Source organism: Lepidochelys kempii, chromosome 13 (assembly GCF_965140285.1).
Source record: "Lepidochelys kempii isolate rLepKem1 chromosome 13, rLepKem1.hap1, whole genome shotgun sequence".
NCBI classification, from domain to species: Eukaryota; Metazoa; Chordata; order Testudines; family Cheloniidae; genus Lepidochelys; species Lepidochelys kempii.
In genome coordinates, this window is record NC_136392.1 from 40,548,623 (window position 1) to 40,567,763 (window position 19,141).

A 19,141-nucleotide genomic window follows, 5' to 3' on the forward strand; every position below is an offset into this window, starting at 1 on the left:
GTAGAGTAGGGACTTTAGGGGACGAGAGCTGAGGAAGCGTTGTTCTAAATCAGCCATAAAAATGTTGGCATACTGTGGGGCCATGCGGGTACCCATAGCAGTGCCGCTGATCTGAAGGTATACATTGTCCCCAAATGTGAAATAGTTATGGGTAAGGACAAAGTCACAAAGTTTAGCCACCAGGTTAGCCGTGACATTATCGGGGATAGTGTTCTTGAAGGCTTGTAGTCCATCTTTGTGTGGAATGTTGGTGTAGAGGGCTTCTACATCCATAGTGGCCAGGATGGTGTTATCAGGAAGATCACCGATGGATTGTAGTTTCCTCAGGAAGTCAGTGGTGTCTCGAAGGTAGCTGGGAGTGCTGGTAGCGTAGAGCCAGGAAGGTAGCTGGGAGTGCTGGTAGCATAGGAGTTAACCAGGAAACTCTCACCCTTATTTGCATATCTCACTGCTTATAGCAGAGACAAACCCTTTTCCCAAATGCTCGGAGTCATTTGGCCAGTGGCTCTAAGGGAGGGAGTCGGACTGGTGCTAACTCTGTGTCTGGGCATCACCCAGCGAGTGTGGGCCATCTGACCGTACTGGTGTACAAAGAGCTCCCTTGAATCCCTCTCATCCCACCGGATGTAAGGGCTGAGCTACACTGTATTGAAGGGAATGGAAAGACCCACTCTTGGCTTTAGCGGACTTTGGGTCAGGCCCTTAGAGAGAAGAGTATCCGGCTAGTGACCAGGGCAGCAGCATGTGAAAATCTGTGTTTGTATTGAGGGCAGAGGTGGTGGGAACCTGATGTATCCTTTCAAGAGAACGTTAGAACTATTGCTGCGTTTTGTTATTTTTCAAAGGAAGCTGAGAGCATTTGTACCTATTTCCCAACAAACTGCGATAGGATTTTGACACCTGGCGCTTTGAGGCACCTTTGAAGTCCAAGTCCTAGTTATTACACCTTGAACAACCGAGACCCCAAATATTCCTGCTCTGCGCTGTGCATTTTTACTCTACTGTCAGATAAGTTCCACTTTCAGACATGTGACTATTCAAGACGCCCCCGTTTTGATGGACACACGATCACAGCTGGATATACAGGTCGGGCACCTGCTGACAGATATTTCTTCACTCCCTCTATCGATCCCGTTCCTGTGCCTCGTGCCGGATAGTTTGTGGACGTGCTGCCCCCACGCGGCGCACAAGAGAAGCACAATTCTGCAGCTGGAGTATTTGTGTTCATAGAATCATAGAATCATAGAATATCAGGGTTGGAAGGGACCCCAGAAGGTCATCTAGTCCAACCCCCTGCTCAAAGCAGGACCAATTCCCAGTTAAATCATCCCAGCCAGGGCTTTGTCAAGCCTGACCTTAAAAACCTCTAAGGAAGGAGATTCTACCACCTCCCTAGGTAACGCATTCCAGTGTTTCACCACCCTCTTAGTGAAAAAGTTTTTCCTAATATCCAATCTAAACCTCCCCCACTGCAACTTGAGACCATTACTCCTCGTTCTGTCATCTGCTACCATTGAGAACAATTTAGAGCCATCCTCTTTGGAACCCCCTTTCAGGTAGTTGAAAGCAGCTATCAAATCCCCCCTCATTCTTCTCTTCTGCAGGCTAAACAATCCCAGCTCCCTCAGCCTCTCCCCATTACTCATGTGTTCCAGACCCCTAATCATTTTTGTTGCCCTTTGCTGGACTCTCTCCAATTTATCCACATCCTTCTTGAAGAGTGGGGCCCAAAACTGGACACAGTGCTCCAGATGAGGCCTCACCAATGTCAAATAGAGGGGAACGATCACGTCCCTCGATCTGCTCGCTATGCCCCTACTTATACATCCCAAAATGCCATTGGCCTTCTTGGCAACAAGGGCACACTGCTGACTCATATCCAGCTTCTCGTCCACTGTCACCCCTAGGTCCTTTTCCGCAGAACTGCTGCCTAGCCATTCGGTCCCTAGTCTGTAGCTGTGCATTGGGTTCTTCCGTCCTAAGTGCAGGACCCTGCACTTATCCTTATTGAACCTCATCAGATTTCTTTTGGCCCAATCCTCCAATTTGTCAAGGTCCTTCTGTATCCTATCCCTCCCCTCCAGCGTATCTACCACTCCTCCCAGTTTAGTATCATCTGCAAATTTGCTGAGAGTGCAATCCACACCATCCTCCAGATCATTTATGAAGATATTGAACAAAACCGGCCCCAGGACCGACCCTTGGGGCACTCCACTTGATACCGGCTGCCAACTAGACATGGAGCCATTGATCACTACCCGTGTTAGCAGCATCGGGATTCCCTCGCTGTGTCTCTCGCACAGTGATATCGGGCGGTGTCCTCGGATTTCAGGCCGGTCATTTGCAGGTACAGCAGGCTGTTGGGGTCATCTCTGGAGACGGTGAATCGCCCTTTTACCGAGTCACTGTAGTCTATGCTAGAGCTGTAAATGCCGGCGATCCATTCCAGCCCCTTCCCAGGAGCCTGGCGGACCAAACTCATCCAGTAGCTGCTGAAGGTGAAGGCTTTGCAGGAGAGGCGGAGAGAGTGTCCGGGCTTTTTCACATCCCCTCCGGACTCCACAAGCGTCTGGGACCGGACACCTGAAAATAAAGAAGAATTATGGGAAAAATGAAAAGGAGTACTTGTGGCACCTTAGAGACTAACCAATTTATTTGAGCATGAGCTTTCGTGAGCTACAGCTCACTTCACCTAGGGCAACAGAATAACTATCTCCTGACTCTAGAAGATATGGAAAGGGAGAAAATACCTTCACACGCTGCTGCAATGAGAACGAGAGACAACCAAAGCCTCATTGTCCCTGTGTTTGGAGAGGAGAGTTTTCAGGGGGGTTGTCTGGTGACTGCCCAGAGACAGGGGGCTGCAGATTGTCTGTCTCACAGCCGTGGAAGTGAGAGAGACACATTTAAACAGGAAACTCTCCCCCCATTTGCATATCTCCCTTCTTATAAGAGACTCCAATTATTTCCTAGAGCGAACTCGGTTTCTTTGTGTGTGGCTGAGAGATGGGCCGGCAGTTTATCTCTGGGGTACCCCCCTCTCCCAGCCGGGGTGCGAGCACCACTGGATTAGAGCTTCCTATGTGTCTATAAGGAGTCCAGCTCGCATCTTCTTCCTCCTCTCCCTAACTCCCACATTTAACCCTAACCCTTAGGATAAACCCTCACCTTAGCCTTTATATTGATCTGAATCTGAAAGCAAAAGGAATACCTTAGTTCTATCCCTAAATCCTGACTTCTTCCCTGAAGGGAATTCTAACCCTCAGTGTAAATTCTAACCCTGGCTTTTAATAGCCGCCCTCATTCTCCATCACAGCCTTGAAACTAACACTAAAGCCCGACCTAAAACCTAACGATAAAGATAAAACCATACCCAAAATTTAACACTTAACTGAACACAAACCTAAATTTGTACTCTATCCCTATTTATAAGGGTAACAAATAACCTTAATCTTTAACATTTACCCTAACCCTAACCTTAAATATATAAACTGACCATAATGCTAAAATTGGCCCTAAGATTAATCATGACGTGTCACATTAACCTTTAACTGTAACCTGAACCTCAAATTTATGCTCTGTCTCTAAATCCGAACGCTATTTGTAATCGTAAACCTGAGCTCTAACCCAAAATCTAGAGCTAATCTTAATCCTAAATTTTAATCCTACCCGGAGGCCTGAAGTCTTGCCGCAACCCTAAAGTTTGTACCCTAAACTGTAGCCCTAATGCAGGGAGGGGGACAGGAGTTACATGTTAATGTTAATGGAGATGGGGCACAATAAATAGAATCACATAATGTTTAGTAGCCTTGGAGGCAGAAGTGTCAATAGTCCATTGCGGTTTATTGAAAACTGATGTAACGTTTGAAGCCATCGCTTTGAGTCTGAAAGGAGTTTCCTTCTCCTGCATGCAGGCTGTTGGACTCCTTAGGGAAGCTTGTGATCTGGATTTTTAACAGTCACTTTGCGAAGAGCCATGGTAGATCAGGATGGGGATGGGTTGTGCCTCTCTCCCTTTAGGAGCAGCCTGCTTTCTCTCTCTCTGTTTTTGAGTCTGGTGTGTTAGGGAGTCTGGATTCTGAACAATAATAAAGTACTATGAAGTTGCTGCCTTTCAGGAAGAATATTGTATGTGTGTGTGTGTGTGAGAGAGAGAGAGAGAGAGCTAACAGTCTGTGTGCTTGTCCTTTAGACTGCTGATGTATAAATGGAGATGGAACAGTCTTTGGAGGTTGTGAGCCCCTCCCCCAGGGTTGTAGGCCAGTAGCTGTTGGTATAGGAAGTATGGCAGTAAAGTGTCCACTCCCACGTCTTCATGGAAGCCTTTTGGATCCAAGGCATGATGTAGAGGGTCACCTTACATCCATCTACAGCGCATGTCCGACTTTTTCACTGCTGGATCCGATTGGGTCAGGACAATCTAAGAAAAGACGCCATGGAGAGGAAAGCAATAGGTGAAAAGTGATATGAATAGTGAATAATTAAATTAAAAAGGTCAGGGGCCCGACTCTGCCTTGATGTGAACCTTATGAGGCCATTCCCAGCTGTGCAAAGAGGAGGGAGGAATGATTTGCACCCATTTTGCTCTTACATTCCTTTGGTGTTAGGTGGGTTTCATTTGTGTCAAATCAACTTCCCGGGCCAGTCCCTTGAGTTAGAGCAGGGATGACTCTGACCTCTAAAGTGTAGTTCAACTGTCTGTTCAAAAACTCGACGTGAGAGTCCAGTCAGTCAAATGAAGTTTCATAATCCAAAGAGCATGGTGGTGGGGTGGGAAGGGAGTCTCCAGTGAGTCAGGTCTTTTTATAGATTCATAGATTCATAGATATTTAGGTCAGAAGGGACCATTATGATCATCTAGTCTGACCTCCTGCACAATGCAGGCCACAGAATTTCACCCACCACTCCTAAAAAAGACCTCACACCTATATCTGTGCTATTGAAGTCCTCAAATTGTAGTTTGAAGACCTCAAGGAGCAGAGAATCCTCCAGCAAGTGACCCGTGCCCCATGCTACAGAGGAAGGCGAAAAACCTCCAGGGCCTTCCAATCTGCCCTGGAGGAAAATTCCTTCCCGACCCCAAATATGGCGATCAGCTAAACCCTGAGCATATGGGCAAGATTCATCAGCCAGATACTACAGAAAATTCTTTCCCGGGTAACTTGGATCTTACCCCATCTAAAAACCCATCACAGGCCATTGGGCCTATTTACCATGAATATTTAATTACCAAAACCATGTTATCCCATCATACCATCTCCTCCATAAACTTATCGAGTTTAATCTTAAAGCAAGATAGATCTTTTGCCCCCACTACTTCCCTCGGAAGGCTATTCCAAAACTTCACTCCTCTGATGGTTAGAAACCTTCGTCTAATTTCTAATCTAAATTTCCTAGTGGCCAGTTTATATCCATTTGTTCTTGTGTCCACATTGGTATTGAGTTTAAATAATTCCTCTCCCTCTCTGGTATTTATCCCTCTGATATATTTATAGAGAGCAATCATATCTCCCCTCAACCTTCTTTTAGTTAGGCTAAACAAGCCAAGCTCCCTGAGTCTCCTTTCATAAGACAAGTTTTCCATTCCTCGGATCATCCTAGTAGCCCTTCTCTGTACCTGTTCCAGTTTGAATTCATCCTTCTTAAACATGGGAGACCAGAACTGCACACAGTATTCCAGGTGAGGTCTCACCAGTGCCTTATATAACGGTACTAAAACCTCCTTATCCCTACTGGAAATACCTCTCCTGATGCATCCCAAGACGACATTAGCTTTTTTCACAGCCATATCACATTGGCAGCTCATAGTCAACCTATGATCAACCAATACTCCAAGGTCCTTTTCCTCCTCCGTTACTTCTAGTTGATGCGTCCCTAGCTTATAACTAAAATTCTTGTTATTAATCCCTAAATGCATGACCTTACACTTCTCACTATTAAATTTCATCCTATTCCTATTACTCCAGTTTACAAGGTCATCCAGATCCTCCTGTAGGGTATCCCTGTCCTTCTCTAAATTAGCAATACCTCCCAGCTTTGTATCATCTGCAAACTTTATTAGCACACTCCCACTTTTTGTGCCCAGGTCAGTAATAAAAAGATTAAATAAGATTGGTCCCAAAACTGATCCTTGAGGAACTCCACTGGTAACCTCCCTCCAACTTGACAGTTCACCTTTCAGTAGGACCCGTTGTAGTCTCCCCTTTAACCAATTCCCTATCCACCTTTCAATTTTCCTATTGATGCCCATCTTATCCAATTTAACTAATAATTCCCCATGTGGCACAGTATCAAACGCCTTACTAAAATCTAAATAAATTAGATCCACTGCGTTTCCTTTATCTAAAAAATCTGTTACTCTCTCAAAGAAGGAAATCAGGTTGGTTTGGCACGATCTACCTTTTGTAAAACCATGTTGTATTTTGTCTGAGCTGCTACTGTCAGTATTTAATCAAGAAGTGGGAGCTGTCAACTTTGCATATACTGGATTGACCTGAAGAGATTTAAGCCAGGAAGCAGGGAGTGTGTGGGGCCTGGGTAGGTGTATGGAGCGCTGGGTTCAGGTGGGTGGCCAGAAAAATCTCGCAAAGGCTACGAAGGTCTCTCTTTAGTTTAATACGTTGTCTGATACTTGATCAGAGATCACACCCACTATGGAGCGATGGGCAAGAAGATGGAATATTGACTGGGAACTATATAGATAAAACCTGACTTTACTCAGGGCCTGGTGACCCTTCCTATTCCTGTGCCCAGTGGGGTATTGTTTATGATCTGAAGCCCTTTGCAGCTGATGGGATAAGGGGGAATCCACAGCTGGTGTTTCTGTAGTATCATTTGTAGGTTTTGGTTCACTGTGGGCTTTGTACAGTAATACAGGGCAGTGTCCTCGGTATTCAAGTTGCTCATTTGCATATAAACCATATTGTTGGGTTTGTCTCTGGAGATGGTGAATCAACCTTTGATGGAATCAGTGTTGCATGTAGAGGTGACTTGAAAGTGGGCAACCCACTCCAGGCCCTTTCCAGAAGCCTGACGGACCCAATTCATGTCGTAATCACTGAAGGTGAATCTGGAGGCTTTGCAGGAGAGGCGGAGAGGGTCTTCAGGCTTTTTCACATCCCCTCTGGACTTCACCAGCTGGACGTGGGACCGGGCACCTTGGAATAAGGACATGTTTAGAAATGGTACTGAGAAGAATAATACAATATTTCCCCTTTCTCTGCAATGTATTTAAGAGCAGTAAATACCTTCCAAACTGCTAGACTGAAAACCAAATGGAGCCAAAGTCTCATTTTCCCCACTGCTGAAGGGGAAATTTCTCAGGGGACTCGCCGGTCACTGCACAGACCCAGGGGGCTGTGGACTGTGTCTCCTGGTACTGCCTGGGCAGAGAGAGGAACAGATTTAAACAGGAAATTTCTTGACCTATCTGAATTTCCCTTTCCTTATAAGACACAAGCTCCTGCCCTTTGCTTTACCCTCAGTCTTGAAGAAAGAAAAGGAGTACTTGTGGCACCTTAGAGACTAACCAATTTATTTGAGCATGAGCTTTCGTGAGCTACAGCTCACTTCATCAGATGTTTACCGTGGAAACTGCAGCAGACTTTATATACACACAGAAATCATGAAACAATACCTCCTCCCACCCCACTGTCCTGCTGGTAATAGCTTATCTAAAGTGATCAACAGGTGGGCCATTTCCAGCACAAATCCAGGTTTTCTCACCCTCCACCCCCCCACACAAATTCACTCTCCTGCTGGTGCTAGCCCATCCAAAGTGACAACTCTTAACATAATCAAGTCGGGCTATTTCCTGCATAGATCAAGGTTTTCTCACATCCCCCCCGCCCCCATACACACACAAACTCACTCTCCTGCTGGTAATAGCTCATCTAAACTGACCATTCTCCAGGTTTAAATCCAAGTTAAACCAGAGCATCGGGGGGGGGGGGGTAGGAAAAAACAAGAGGAAACAGGCTACCTGTTTTTTCCTACCCCCCCCCCCCGATGCTCTGGTTTAACTTGGATTTAAACCTGGAGAATGGTCAGTTTAGATGAGCTATTACCAGCAGGAGAGTGAGTTTGTGTGTGTATGGGGGCGGGGGGGATGTGAGAAAACCTTGATCTATGCAGGAAATAGCCCGACTTGATTATGTTAAGAGTTGTCACTTTGGATGGGCTAGCACCAGCAGGAGAGTGAATTTGTGTGGGGGGGTGGAGGGTGAGAAAACCTGGATTTGTGCTGGAAATGGCCCACCTGTTGATCACTTTAGATAAGCTATTACCAGCAGGACAGTGGGGTGGGAGGAGGTATTGTTTCATGATTTCTGTGTGTATATAAAGTCTGCTGCAGTTTCCACGGTAAACATCTGATGAAGTGAGCTGTAGCTCACGAAAGCTCATGCTCAAATAAATTGGTTAGTCTCTAAGGTGCCACAAGTACTCCTTTTCTTTTTGCGAATACAGACTAACACGGCTGTTCCTCTGAAACCAGTCTTGAAGAAGAGGACTCAGCGGGCCCCTTATCTTGTGTTGTTAGGCGGCTGGCCTGGGGGATCATGTTTGCGCTTTTACCTAAGGGAGAAGTAAAATGATCTCAAATCCCAAGACATCCTTCCCTGGCCAGACACAGTGTGTTCTTGGGTCCGAGAAAAGCTTCCCTTATTCCTCATTGCCTTTGGGTTAGACTGTGGGGGACAAGAGCATTTGGCAGCAGGACCAGAATCTGAGAAACTCTCTGAGGACAAGGGGAAGCAGGTTCAGAGTTTTGTAGCCATGGGAGACCTGACAGTGACAATTGGCTGACAGCTAATGTGGGATGGGAATGTCACACAAGACTTTGGGGAGTCTGGGGCTAAATCTTATTCAGTGGGAGCTCCTTTCTGTGACCGTAGTGCCCCCTGATCCCCCACCCACGGGCCTCTGCTTCTCCCTCAGCAGCCGCCTCCCCCTGAGCGACCCCATGAAATCCCACCGTGTCCCTGTCCACAGCCCTGAGCCACGTGACTGTCCCCAATGCCCTGCGGGCCAGCGCTGGGCTGAGTGATGCCATCGGGGGCTGAGGGGCAGGGTCTTTTATCTCCATGGTGACTCTGTGACATGGGGGCACTTTACTGGGGGTTGGGATGTCTCAGCTCCACCCACTGACACCAGCGGAGGGTCCGGGCCGGGATTTCCACAGGGCAGTTGGTGAAAACAACCCAGGAGCCGCTTCGGAAAGTCCCAGCGGGGCCACATCCCCCGGCGCAGCGGAGCGGGGTTTATTCCGGCGCCGGGTGATCTCTGCCCCCCAGCCCCGCTCGGACCCTGAATGGCCCATTTCCACACCCGGCCTCCATCTCTCTCTGCCTCAGTCCCCACCTCTGACCCAGGGGCTGTGATCGTTCCCCGGCCTCCCGGCAGCGTTGGGGGGATAAAGGCAATAACCGCGTGCGAAGGGCGGAGACACAACGGTGAGGGGCTCCAGGGCTGGAGTAACCACTAGGTGAACTAGGCGGCCACCTAGGGTGCCAAGATTTGGGGGCGCCAAAAAGCGGTGCCCAATTTTTTTTTACACTATTGCTGAGGGGCAGGTACCTGTCAGTCTCCAGCGCTCGGGCCGTGCCAGGGCCAGCAGCCTCTTCACCTCGGAGTCTCCTCCGCTTGCCCAGGGGCCACCCCTCCTCTCAGGCTCCCTGGCCACTGCCACCACGGCCGCCTGGAGGACACAGGCCGGGAGCCCCCCCGCGGAGGAGACGCAAGGGGCCAGGCTCAGCTGGGGCCCCACATCTGCTGGCCGAGAGCAGCAGGAACCGGGTGCTGCTCGGTGGGAGCCGGGCGGCCCAAGCCCAGGGCAGCAGCAGCCTCCGCAGCAGCAGGGGCAGGCGGGGAGCGTAGGTGCCCTGGGCTCGGGCCACCCGGCTCCCCCCGAGCGGTGCCTGGTTCCTGCTGCTCTCAGCCTGCAAGTGCGGGGCCCCAGCCAAGCCCAGCCCCTTGTGTCTCCTCTGCGGCGGCACCCCCAGCCTGCGTCCTCCCGGGCGGCCGCGGCTGGGGAGCCTGAGAGGAGGGGTGGCCCCCGGGGAAGTGGAGGAGACTCTGAGGTGAAGAGGCTGCTGGCCCTGGCGTGGCCTGAGTGCTGGAGACTGACAGGTACCTGCCCCTGCCCCATCCTGGCACCGCCTGCCCCCCAGCCCAGTGAGTGTTACCTGCCCCACCAGCCTCAGTGCCCTGCCCCATACTGTCAGCCACCCCAAGCCCACTGTGACACCAGCTCTCCTTGGCAAAGGGCCCCCGATCTTCACAAACAGCTGTCACCGCAGGCCTGACAAACTCACTGCACCCCACACGTGTCTTACAGGGCACTGACTCACAAAGAGGAACGTGGACGGGATCTGCACAAGGCTGGTAAGTTGCCAAGAGTGAGAATCTCTGTGAGATGTGTGCATGGGTAATATTGTGTATTTACCTTAAAAGTCTGCTTTACGGACTTGGAGTAGAAATTAGTCTCCAGGGGATAATGGCCCTTTGGGGCAAGGGGGATTTGTCACCCGGCTAACTTGGCTGGTGATGCAATGCAAGGCTCAGTTGTTTAGCTTTGCACAACAGGAAGACTTTGGATGGGACACCATTAGAGGCGATGGCAAACAACTGAAACGTTGTAAAGGGAAAAAAGAAACAATACAAGAGCCGTTACCCATTCTGAGAGGCTGTTTATAGTGCTAAGATTACTAGTTTTTGGAGGTGGGGGGGCACAGTGGAGGGGGACGGGGAGGAGGGTCGCAAGGTGGAAGTTTCGCCTAGGGCACAAAATATCCTTGCACTGGCCCTGGGGGCCTCACATCGGTTATAACGAGATAATCACCTTCCACTGCATTAATGGGATAAACATCCCAGTTTGCTGAAAGGGCCAGAGCCTCCCTGGTGTAAAACAGGAGTAACTCCAGTCGAGTGAAAGCAGTTGCGGTGACTTTACACTGGCGGAGGATTTGGCCCCCGGAGCAATTCTCTCCACCCGTTGGGTCTGATGCGAACCCCAACGCTCTTGTCCCCTTTACACTGACAGACGCTGGCCTGTGAGTCTGACACCGAGACGGGCCCCGCGGGAGCCAACGTACCGGGTCTGCGAGGGGAAAGCGACTCAGAACAGGACTCACTCCGGATTGGGGTTCACAGATGAAGCGAGGGATCTCTGCACTCAGCGGGGCTCTGGAAAGGAGTGGGAGACACATTGCCCGGGAACGGAAGGGTTAAAATTGAGGGGAGGTTTGTGTCCCGTTCCCCCGGGGGCCGGGTCTCCTGCCCGAGCCCGAAGCGGGGGGTGTCGCTGCTGCCCCCGCGCGGCCGCCGGGAGAAGGGCGATTCCGCAGCCTGGGTTTTTGTGCGATCACAAACCGGTTTGGTGTCACTGTGTCTCTCGCACAGTAATAGCGGGCGGTGTCCTCGGGCTTCAGGCCGGTCATTTGCAGATACAGCTCACTCTTGGCGTTATCCCTGGAGACGGTGAATCGCCCTTTCACTGCATCGAGGTAATATATATAACCCCCACTGCCGCTTATATAAGCGACCCATTCTAATCCCTTCCCGGGAGCCTGGCGGACCCAGTTCATCGAGTAGCTGCTGAAGGTGAACCCGGAGGCTTTGCAGGAGAGGCGGAGAGAGTCTCCGGGCTTCTTCACATCCCCTCCGGACTCCACCAGCGTCTGGGACCGGACACCTGGGAATAAAGACAGGCCATTAATATCGGTATAAAAACAGCGAGAACACAATATTCTTCTAACTCGGCCAGGTCTTCAGAGGAGGAAAATACCTTCCAAAGCTGCTACAGCGACAATGACAAGGAGCAAAAATCCCATTTTCCCGGGTGCTGGAGGGGAAAGTTCTCAGGGGACTGGCTGGTGACTGCACCGACCCAGGGGCTGCGGATTGTGTCTCCGGGTGCAGCCTGGGCAGAGAGAGGCTCAGATTTAAAGAGGAATCTGTCTCCCTCATTTGCATGCCCCGCTTTATAAGAGACAAACGCTCCTGCTGTCAGTGATCGGATTGACTCGCCCCCGGGCTCCTGCTGCAGGGGTCAGAGTGTCCCGTCCTGTGTGTCTGTGCAGCGCCGGGCGCAGGGCTCTGGGGTCCTCCTGACACTTTTGGACCCTGGGAGGAATGAACAGCTCCCTGCAGGGACTGTATTTCCTCTCATGGGAACTGAGGGTCTGGCTTTTTTGACCTGATATTGGGGGCTGTGGGGACTCAGCTCTGGAGCCCGGTTCCACAAACATAAGGTCCATGCAACGTCCGGTCAGGGGGGCCAGTGTCTGGTGGGGGGAGGCGCGAAGTCTTGTCTCAGGGATCCATTGGGCTGGGCCACCCGCTGGAGGCAGAAGATTTCCCATGGCGCTGGGAGGGATTTGGGAGGCAAGCCCCTTTCCCTTCCTGGCTACATTGAATGATCCATGACACTAGGAACGTGATCTGAGCAAGCCTGGCTCGTGCTTTGGACCAGGTCTGGGGGCCCGCCTGTGGGTGCAGGTGAGAGAAGCTGGCGGGCGGTGGGGGGAGTCTGAGGACAGAGTTAAGTTTTGCAGTGAAGCCTCCCTGACATTCGTGTGCCAAGAGCAGCGTCTCTTGGTGTTTTTCTTTAGGGGAGAGTTGAGGAGGATTAAGGCTACAGTGAAGGAAGATTATTATGCATGGTTGAGATTTATGTTCCTGTTTATATTTCCATTCCCACTCCACTTCCCATTTACACTCAGAGTGTAAACTGGGCAAGGGGAGTCCCATCCTCTGTGTGAGCTGGAATTGCCTGGGTCCATCAGAGTGGGGCCGAGCTAAGGGGGTAAAGGTAGTGGGAGCGAGGACTCAAATCCTTTCGCTAGCCCATTTCACCGGGGTAGTCTATAAGCCAGGAAAGTTCCCCACTGTAGCTGGACCATTCCCCCCCTTACATAATTGGCATCACGAACAGGATCCTATCCACAGGGTCCACCCCACTGGTTTCCTGGTTGAGTTCTGACAGCACTGTCCAGGCCTGGTCAAGAATGGCTGGAATTGAAGAACTATGGGCCCACTTTGCTGAACATGTGCGCAGATGATCAGACCAAGCTGAGGCTAGAACAAGCTAGAACAGAACAGAGAGAAGCCTTATCACTGGCTAAGGCAGTAATGGACCATCAGGCAGCAGAAGCTAAGAAACCCCCTACTATTTATGTAAGCACCAGCATTGTATATCCCTGCCGCCTATATAGGCATATGCATGCGAAAGGATTTTGGGAGGGGTTGAAGGCATGAGTGTGGAGTGAAAGATACCTTTGCAGGTTGTGAGAGGCCAAAAGGGGAGGAAGGGAGAAAGGAATGTGTTAACTTGACGATCCAGCTAGGAGCGAAGAAAAGAAGCTGACTCCAGCTGCCCAAGGCCAATGCACCCAAGCAGACTCTCTGATGCCAAGAAAGACGGGGGCCTGGATTACAACCCCAACCAGCTGTGAGAACAGAGCAGTAAACTGAACAAGACTGCAGGGGATTGAGAAAACTAGTGAGAAGGTAAAGGTCAGCGAATGGGAACATAACAACCCTGAAGCCGATGTGTTTTGGGGAAGCCAAGGAAGCCTCAGAAGGCCGGTTTGGACTGATACAAAGAGCAAAGGGGACAAAGGTCCCTGGACGAAATGTCCCCAGAAGAATCCAGGACTTAAAACCTTCTCGAGAGCTGAAGTAAGTCGGAGATCAACAGCGGACCCTGGACAACCTGAGTACAGGACAGAATTCCCATCCACATCTCCTCCCGCTTCTTTGTACGTTACACCCAGGCTTGGCCAGCCTCGGGTAGTGCACGCCTGAGTATGAAAGTGGATTAAGGCTGGGGCATTAACGCTTCCTTTCTTCCTCTGAGTGACGTGGGGAAGCCCCAGCACTCTCCGCTATTATTTTACTTTATTTTATTAATAAAGCTTTAAACTCAGTCACTTGGTGTCCTCAGTCATCTCCTCCCCTAACAATTCTGCGGCCTCAGCCTGATCATCTGACACCTCAGGCAGATCGGTAACTTAACCTCTCACAAAGGTACCTATTGGAACCAGACAAAAGGAGTTATTTGAGAGCAATCAGGAGCCTGGTGAAACTGTCTGGCCATATGCATATGAGCTCCAGGAGAGAATGAGCAAAGTGGAGGGGTGAGACCCTCAACGAGTTCCAGACCCAGATATGTTTCTGAAAGAGCAGTTGGTGCTGGGGCTCCAGGATGATTCCTTCCACCATGAAATTAAAAAGGTGGTTTAAGGAAGAGGCCAGTCAGAAGTTCCATTAACTCAGTCTGGCTGCCATTATGTAGTCAGAAGAAGAGGAAGTTCCTGTGGCAGAGACGGCCAAGCCAAAGTCCTGTACACGAAGTGGGGGCCAAGTGAATGCAAGTGCTGGGGAAAAGACCCTGCCCCAAACACAGTTAACACTGGAAAGATTAAGTGAAGCTGTCCAAAAACTGACAGTCCAACAGCTGAAAGTGATGACTGAGGTGTTGAAAGGAAAAACCTCCACTAAAATGCCAAAGTATCCAAAGCGACCAGGATCCTGAAGACCCCCACTGCAGGATGAGCAGGGAAGGTACATTTGTTACCCTTGTGAAAGGCCAGGACATACTAGCTGAGAATGTCCACTGAGAAGAAGAAGAGAGTCCCAGGCACTGGAAACCAGTGGGGCACCAGGAGCAAGTGGTCCATCTACAGTAGAAGCCCAAGCAGCGGCAGAAGGATTCCTCGGCCTGTCATTGGTGGAAAATCACTCTGCATACAGTGTTGAAAGGGACACGGGCAGTGCCAGCATATCTAGCAAGTTCCGTAAGTGAGCATTTGGAGACTGTCTAACTGCTGAAGTATGTATAGCAGGGGTGGAAAGCAGATGTTTGTTAGATACTGGCTCAGAAGTCACCACCATGACTGAGTCGCAATTTCAAAATAATTTGAAAGACAAGGAGCTGACCATGCACAGCACACAGTTTCTATGTCTAACAGTAGTTAATGGATTGGCAATCCCAGTGGTGGGATGCCTCGAAGCAGACATAGACTACATGGGTCAGACTCTGCCAGGGAAATGCATCTTCATTCTGAAAGACAAAGCCTGTGAAGGGAGCCATGTGGGAGAAGGAGTCCCAGGGATTCTAGGGATGAACATCATTAGTGAGCTGAAGGAGCTACTGTTGCCAGTAGAAGGAACCAGGAGGATAAATTGCCATGGGCACCCCGAGAAGAATGCTGTGCTGAGTCGAGTACTGGCTCAAGCAGAGAGACAAAACCATTGACTGGGCCCTGCAGGGCAGATTGGAAATGTTAAAGTGGGCAGAGAACAGAAGAGTGTTGTTCCTCCTCGGAGAGGGAGGGTCCTTGATGAACACTGCTGGGTCCTAGGAAATACCAATGGATATGGACCTCTTGTAGAGCCTACATCTGGGATAAACCTACCGAATGGGCTCCAGCCAGCCAATGTACTGACTAATGTCATCAAAGGAAGAGGACCAGTGAGTCTTCTGAACTCAAGTTTGAAGGCTGTGGAGTTGCCTCCTCAAAACAGCACTGCAGAGGTACATTGGCCTGCGGGAGTGGTTCCTCGGGTGAAGGTAACATTTGAGGAGAATGGAAATGAGCTGCGGGTGAGAAAGAGGGAGGACGAGTTCCCTTTCCTCAAGAAAGACGTGGTGAGAGACTGCCAGTTCCAGTTCAAGCAGTACGCCGGGGGCTGATGCCTGCATAGGTGGCTAACTTAAGGGCGTTCCCAGAGAAGCATCAAGAAGTCTTTTCTAAGGATGAGGTGAACAGTGTGGATGATTGGGTCAAAGGTCACCATGACAGGCTGAAGGTAGCCTGTGAAGTTGCTCTCAATACAACAAAAGACAAGGAGCAAAGGAGGAAAAGGACTTAGGGTTGCAAGTCCACTGGGGCTCTGCTCAGGCCTGGTGACCGTGTACTAGTTGATAACCGTAGACACCGGGGGCGTAATAAAATACAGGGCAAGTGGGAGTCAAATCCCCACATAGTAGTCGCTCACAACCCCTCCCGACTCCAGCAACCCCTGCCTGCCCAGCACAAGGAAAGGGAGAAAATACCTTCTAGAGCTGCCGCAATGAGAACGAGATGTAACCAACCCCTCGTTTCCCTGGTGCTGGCAGAGAAAGTTCTCCGGGGGGTTGGCTGGTAACTGCATAGAGCCAGGAGTCTGTGGATTGTCTCTCCATGTAGAGCCTGGGCAGAGAGAGGGACAGATTTAAACAGGAAACTCTGACTGTCATTTGCATATCCCCCTTCTTATAAGAGACACCCTGTATTTCCTAGCGCAAACTAAGATTGGGAAGATTGAGAGAGAAGGGTTGGGATCACCCTTTTCACAGCAGGGCTCCGAGCATGATTGCGTCTGAGATTCGTAGCTGAATTTATGTCAGACAAAGTCACATCTTCTGTATCCCCTTCCCTGACTCCCAAACCTAGTCCTCACCCTCATGATAAATTCGAACCCTGACCTGAACACTTATTGTGACATTCTCTGATTAGAATAGGACCATTTGGATCGTTGTTGCAACTACTGTTATATATTTGCAGCAAATATTGTATCAAGGTTGTCGAGTGAGGTGTCTATGAGAAGGCTATGATTTGCTGGTGATAATTAGGCTATCTATATACAGGTATCAGTTTTGTATGTGAAGTTATCGGTATTGGAATATCCACCTGGTTTATGGGGATTGTCTGCCCCTTTCTTTGCAGTTCACCCTAGTGGAGTGACCATAGCTATCCCCCACTGGGATGCCAGTCACAGCCAGATATGCCATGTAAGATATCTGCAAAAAAGTTATAATTTGGCAGGTATGATGATCTTGTTTATATGTTTGTATCACCTTTGTCTTATGAGTTATTGCTATGTGTCTGTATCTCTGTATTTCAAACTTGTGCAATGCTTCTGGTGAACCCCAGGCAGTTTGGCATCAGCACTGCTTAGCCTGCTGGATGGCCCATGAAGGACCCTCAGCAATACAACTGACCCATTGAGAGAAGGCAGATACACCTTGTGACTCAGCAAGGCAGGCAGGGACATGCCCATGGTCAGAACTCTAAGGGCTTGTCTACACTGGTACTTCACAGCCCTGCAACTTTCTTGCTCAGGGGTTTCTCGTGAAGGTGGGTTTTTTAGAGCCCTGGGAGCGCTCCCCGCCAGCGCTGTGCCATGACCGCACAAGCCACAATAAAGCGCTGCCAAGGCAGCATTGTAACGTTGCCAGTGTAGACTAGCCCTGAGGCTTCCCAACCACGTGCTGGGCAGCTTGTGTTTGAAACAAAGGAGGCACAGGCCGCATGGCAAATGGCTATAAATGGCAGCTGCATCTTCTCCATTTGGTCTTCAGTCCTGCTTCTTCCCTCTGGAGGGACTTTGCTACAAACTGAAGCTCTGAACAAAGGACTGAATGACCCATCCGGGCTGTGGGTGTCCTCCAGGGACTTGACTTAAGCCAGCAGTTTACTCCATCACTGCTACAAGCCTGAACCACGAACTTTGCCATTACTGGATGTCATTGATTCCTTTAACCAATTGTAACTCTCATCTTTCTTTCTTTCTTTCTTTCTTTCTTTCTTTCTTTCTTTCTTTCTTTCTTTCTTTCTTTCTTTCTTTCTTTCTTTCTTTCTTTCTTTCTTTCTTTTTATGAATAAACCTTTTAGATTTTAGATACTAAGGGACTGGCATCAGCATGATTTTGGGGTAAGTTCAAAGTTGTGTATTGACCTGGGTGTGTGGCTGGTCCTTTGGGATGAGAAGAACCTATTATTTGATGAGACGGGTTGTAAATAACCACTCATCTCTGAACCTAGTGTTTTTGGTGGTGATATAAGAGCTGGGATGCCTGAGGAAACTGCCTTTATGTTTTCTTGTTAGCCACTGTGGTGAACCAGGAATTTACTTTTGTGGCTGCTTTGGTATATCTTACAAAAGAATAACCACCAGTTTTGGGTTGTGTTTGCCCTATTTCTCAGCAGTTCATCCTGTCTTTGGCATTTTCAGTTGTGACCCACTAAGACACAATTGCACTTATCTTCACCTTAAAATGACCAGACCTTATCCTGCGACTGGGGGGGCAGGGGTAAAGTGGCATGCCCAAGGTCGCCCAGTAATTCCCTGGAAGAGGTAAGAACAGAACCCAGTTCCCATGAGTCCAGTGCACGACTACAACGGGACAGCTTCTGCAGCCAGCTGCCAATCTGTGAGGGAATTAAAGTGTAGGCAAAGGCAGTGGACCATCTCTCTACACTGAATTCATTTTTCCCTCAGTGCGGGGTAAAGCTCTGGTCTCTGTCACTCAGCACAAATTGAGAATAATGATATTTATCCCAGGGAAGCTACTTCATATTTAAAGCAATGTTGCTGGGAGGAGAATTTGGTCCATTCTCTTTATGTTCGATTCATACAGTAATTGTATGGATGTGTCTGTTTTTGTGTTTGTGTTTATATGTGTTTGTGTGAGAGTTTTCTGTGTGTTAAAAGACTAATCTCTTTGTGTGTGTGTTTAGGTGTGTATATTTGTGTAATGAAGGGTTTGTTTGTGTCTGAGCTTGCTTTTTGTGTTTAGATGTGTATTTGTTTTTTGAGTGATTGTGTATATTTATGTGTTTGTATGGGTGTTTGCATGCTGTCTCTGTTTGTGTTTTTGTGCAGCAGTGATTGCCTGTATGTGCTTGTGTATGTTTGTGTATTTTTCTGTATGCATCAGTGTTTTGTTTGTGTGTCTAGAATCGAAGAAAAAGGGAGAGAGAATAAATCTTTCCAGCACCCTGTCTGATGCTCAGAGGAGTTCCAGGGGGAGTGAGTCAAACCGATTCTGAAACTGCACCAGTCTGCAAGTATTTGTAGCCGGGGAGACTTTCTCCGGGCTGCTCTCATCGCCTGTCCCGGGCAGTCGGGGGCTGGTTCGCGCCCTCAGCAGCGGACACGTCGCACTGTTACTGCAGGGTGAGGTTTTTGGCTGAGCTCAGACTTGCTTCCCCTCGCTGTGTGTCTGGTGCAGGAATACACGGCGGTGTCCTCTGCTCTCAGGCTACCTCTGCTCATGGGGGCCAGATGGGGAACATGCTGCTGCTTCCAGGAGCCGCATGAAGCCATGGCTCACCCCATTTCCTGGCAGGAGCTCAATGGCCAGATAAAATGT